The sequence below is a fragment of the Gobius niger genome (assembly GCF_951799975.1).
Source record: "Gobius niger genome assembly, chromosome: 5".
Taxonomy (NCBI): Eukaryota; Metazoa; Chordata; class Actinopteri; order Gobiiformes; family Gobiidae; genus Gobius; species Gobius niger.
In genome coordinates this window covers 41,282,358-41,287,633 of record NC_136856.1, presented here as the reverse complement: position 1 = coordinate 41,287,633, position 5,276 = coordinate 41,282,358, and positions in this window count along the sequence as shown.

Sequence of the window (5,276 nt, the reverse complement as noted above, 5' to 3'; positions counted from 1 at the left end):
GCTAATCCCGCTGCCGCGCCGCCGGTGACAGCCGAACCGCGGGAAAACTGCGGGGATTCGTACTTTTGAAATGGTACAGATGAAAGTGTTTGGGTGTTTTTCTTTTTCTGTTTCCAAAAGTCCAGAGCGAAAGCAAAACAGCGGCGGCGGGACACGGGGAAGTGCGAGCGAAGGAGAGGCCCCGGGAGTGAAGGAAATCCCCCTCCCTGGCGGTGCTCCGGAAAGAGCCGAAGGGAGGCGGAAACACACGAAGGTGAGCTGGACGGGAGACGAAGGGAAGTCGGAAAGTGCCGAGGTGCGGATCGGCAGAGGTGAGGGAGCTGGGGCGAAGAGGGCTCACGCGGTGCTGCTCATTTTATTATTTATTGTATGTGTAACTTCAAGGTCTTTTATGGCGTGTCTTAACCTGAATCGAGGACATTTTTCCACTTTGGCTTTACCCAAATCTAACAGCTTCTTGAAGAAAGCCTCTCAATAGTGACTGAATCAAGAAGAAAATGAGGATGAAAACACAACGAAAACAAAACAAAACGTGACAAAAAGCCACAAAAGTGACAACAATGTTACAAAAGCGCAAAGTGACAAAAAAGGGACAAAAAGACAAAAGTGGCAAAAATGAAGATGAAAAAGAATGTGACAAAAGTGACGATGACGCCGAGAAAAGGATCCGTTAAGATCAGTTTTGTGGGTCTTTCAAATGAGGCGTTACTGCGGCCAAAGTCTGTGATCTCCAGTCAAGAACATTTTAGATTTAGGTAAAGCCTAACTGAAGAAAATGCACCTGTTTAAGGCGGGTGGTGAGGGGTTAAAGATACACTGCGTAACATTTTAAACAGTTGCAGCAAAACAAAACCTGCTCCCAATGACCAGCTCAACACAGAAAATGCTGTCAGTGGGTGATCAAAGAATGGGTTTGGATGAGGAACCTGTTTAAATCTCAAATTCTACTGTCTTTCTTCTCAAAAACATATCACGACTCCGCCCATCCCTCACTTTCTCTGCCGCTGAAACACTGATTCATGCGTTCATTACATCTAGAATCGACTACTGCAACAGCGCCCTCTACGGCTCAGCATCCAAAACCCTCAACAAACTCCAGTACATCCAGAACTCCGCTGCCCGCCTCCTCACACACACTCGCTCCCCGGGAACACATCACCCCTGTCCTTCAGAACCTCCACTGGCTCCCCGTCCCTCATCCAGTTCCAGGTCCTCCTCATCACTTTCAAAGCCCTCCATAATGTGGCCCCTCCAGACCTCACCGACCTGCTCCACCATCACACTCCATCTCGCTCCCTCCGCTCCTCCAACGCCAACCTCCTGTCCCTCCCCTGTAAGACCAAGCGAACCTGGGGAGACAGAGGCTTCTCCATCACCGCCCCCACACCCTGGAACTCACTGCCCCCACCGCTCCGCCTGTTCTGACCCCCCCACCTTCAAGAGAGAACTCGAAACTCACCTCTTTAAAAAGGCTTTTAATACTGAATATCTGCCCTCTGTTTTAATGGGCTCATTTTATGTGTGATTTTATTCTTGTTTTCTGTAAAGCTTTGAGTGTCTTGAAAAGCGCTATACAAATAAAATGTATTATTATTATTATTATTATTATTATTATTACATCTCCATGGAAACAAGCTGGAGACGTCCCCACTCCTGGTAAGGGTTACAGTCTTAAAGGGACTATACAGAGTTTAAACATGTTAAAACTAATGTCCTAATGTGTAGAATGAGCTCAGACCTGTTCACCACCAAAGTGCCGTCATGCACGAGCTGCAGTTACACGTATGACCTGAGGGGGCAGCATTGAGCATAAAAATGACCAACTTGCATCTCGTCCTAGTTTTAATGTAAATTTATGAGGTATTTCTCAATGATGAAAATGTATGTCATAAAATAAATGCTTGTATTTCAATTTTATTTATTGAGTAAAATTCTACGTGGTGCGGCTTTAAAGGGGCTAGATGCAAGTTGGCCATTTTATACTCACTACTGCCACCTCAGGTCATACGTGTAACTGCAGGTTCTATATTAAGCTCGGGCACGACGGCACTTTGGACCCGGACAGTGCAGGATTTTAGAGGCAGTTGTGGTGAACAGGACATGAGGACATGGAGGAACATGTAGGGGGGGAAAATACTTAATTTGAACATATTTAAAGGAACAGGCCGTGGTTTTTCCACACTGAGATATGTTCTTACCTGAGCTGTGACGAGTTCTTTAGGACCTGTCTGATCTTCAGTCACGTAAACACAGCACAGACGGCGTTAGCATTTAGCCTCTCCCTCTCTCCTCTATAGCTCCAAAACAGGTCAAGATAGAAGCTACCAAGCTCTTCCACGTTTCCCCTATTTAAATATGGTTACGTGAAGTGTTCCACTACAAAGTATAATTACACACAATTAAACAATGTGGATTTTCTAAGCGGATAAAAGGGGGGACTATATTGTAAGGCGTAATAATACCAGGAGTAGTTCGGCATCTGCGCAGTAATCTTCACTTTACTGTGCGGATGCCAAACTACTCCTGGTATTATTACATGACTGAAGGCACGGGGGAAGATCAGACAGGTCCTAAAGAACTCGTCACAGCTCAGGTAAGAACATATCTCAGTGTGGAAAAACCACGGCCTGTTCCTTTAAAGACTGTGAAGTTATGTTTTGTACTTTAGTTAAGATATGATAATAATAATGCATTGGTTTTATACAGCGCTTCACTGGACACTCATTATTCGTTCTCTCCATGCTGGTGGTGGTGGTAAGCTACTAGTGTAGCCACAGCTGCCCTGGGGTAGATCTGACTCACTCACTCACTCACTCACTCACTCACTCACTCACTCACTCACTCACTCACTTCACTCACTCACTCACTCACTCACTCACTCACTCACTTCATCCACATTTTTAATTAAAAAGAAAGAGAGAGAAATAGAAAAAACCTCCCCGTGCCTTTATTGTTCTCTGCGCTGTAGAGACGATCTTTGCGCAGTTTGGTTTCACTTCCTCCCCCCCCCCCTCCTCCCCCCTCCCCCCTCCTCCCCCCTCCTCCACCACCGCGCCGGGTCTGGAGCTAAAACGAAACTAGAAACTTTTATGCAAAACCGTAGAACATCTGCAAATCTCTAAAACACTCACATCTGCCCCTCTGTGTGAAACTGACGGTGCCTTTCAGCAAAAACGTGGCTGAAGCGTGAGGGGTTTTTGGGGTTTAGTTTTGGGAAGTCACTTAAGGTCAAAGCTTTTGGAAAGGGCGATCCTGCTAAGTTTATCTGCTGCAGACAGACAGGCTGCAGACACACAGGCTGCAGACACACAGGCTGCAGACAGACAGGCTGCAGACAGACAGACAGGCTGCAGACAGACAGACAGGCTGCAGACAGACAGGCTGCACACAGACAGACAGACTGCAGACACACAGGCTGCAGACACACAGGCTGCAGACAGACAGGCTGCAGACAGACAGGCTGCAGACAGACAGGCTGCACACAGACAGACAGACTGCAGACACACAGGCTGCAGACAGACAGGCTGCAGACAGACAGGCTGCAGACAGACAGGCTGCAGACAGACAGACTGCAGACAGACAGACTGCAGACAGACAGGCTGCAGACACACCGTCGATGAAGCAAACAGGAAAGTAGAAGTGAAACCAGAGCCGGTGCTTGGATGTGTGAGCAGTTATTAAGCCCACAGAGCTCAGCGCAAAACAAGGCTAATAAAATGAGTAAGAAGTTTTAGTGCTTGGGTTTTTTTCTAACCTCTTCACATTTTCCTCACGTCATCAGATTATTTTTTTCCATCATTTTTTTTGTTGGGTTTCAACTCATTTTTGTAACTTTTTTGTCATTTTTTTGTCACATATTTGTAATTTTTTTGTCACATTTTTGTCATTTTTTGTCACATTTTTGTCATTTTTTTGTCACTTTTTTGTCATTTTTTGTCACATTTTTGTCATTTTTTTGTCACATTTTTGTCATTTTTTGTCATTTTTTTGTCACATTTTTGTCATTTTTTGTCATTTTTTTGTCATTTTTTTGTCATTTTTCTGTCATTTTTTTGTCACATTTTTGTCATTTTTTTGTCACATTTTTGTCATTTTTTTGTCATTTTTTGTCATTTTTTTGTCATTTTTTGTCATTTTTTTGTCATTTTTTTGTCATTTTTTTGTCACATTTTTGTCACATTTTTGTCATTTTTTGTCATTTTTTTGTCATTTTTTTGTCATTTTTCTGTCATTTTTTTGTCACATTTTTGTCATTTTTTTGTCACATTTTTGTCATTTTTTTGTCATTTTTTGTCATTTTTTTGTCATTTTTTGTCATTTTTTTGTCATTTTTTTGTCACATTTTTGTCACATTTTTGTCACATTTTTGTCACATTTTTGACATTTTTTTGTCACATTTTTGTCACATTTTTGTCACATTTTTGTCATTTTTTTGTCACATTTTTGTCATTTTTTTTGTCATTTTTTTTGTCATTTTTTTGTCATTTTTTGTCATTTTTTTGTCATTTTTTTGTCATTTTTTTGTCACATTTTTGTCACATTTTTGTCACATTTTTGTCACATTTTTGACATTTTTTGGTCATTTTTTGGTCACATTTTTGTCATTTTTTTGTCACATTTTTGTCACATTTTTGACATTTTTTGGTCATTTTTTGGTCACATTTTTGTCACATTTTTGTCATTTTTTTGTCACATTTTTGTCATTTTTTTGTCACATTTTTGTCACATTTCCATAATTTTCTTCGTCTCAGTTTTGTTGTAAATTTCACTGTTTTTTTCCAGAAGCTTTTGGATTGGGGTAAAGCCAAACTGGTTCAGGTGGGAGTTAAGGGGTTAAATCACAAAATAAACTAGGCCTAATATACTGTATCAACAACCCTGTGTATTTTCTTTTTCATTTGACCTTTATTTACCAGGAAAGTCCCTCTGAAATGTAAATATCTCCTGGGAGTCCTGGCCCCTCCGGCCTGTGGTCACTAATGTAAATGTGTTTTGCAAAAGGAAGACGGTGATTTGAATTACACGACTGCAAACACTTGTAATTAAAGGGAATCTTGCGTGAGCCTGAATGTGGTTGAACCTGCTCCACAGAGATGATTTACCAGCACCTGATGTTTCATCTTACTCTAGAAATGACTCATGATGATTATTATGATTCATTCTGGTTTCTCTGTGGCTCTTCAGCTCCCTCTAGTGGTTTAAGCCACAGTGACATGTGCCTTGCCAAAGGACACAGCAGGAAATGTAACTGGCTTTGATTCTACACCCGACAACTG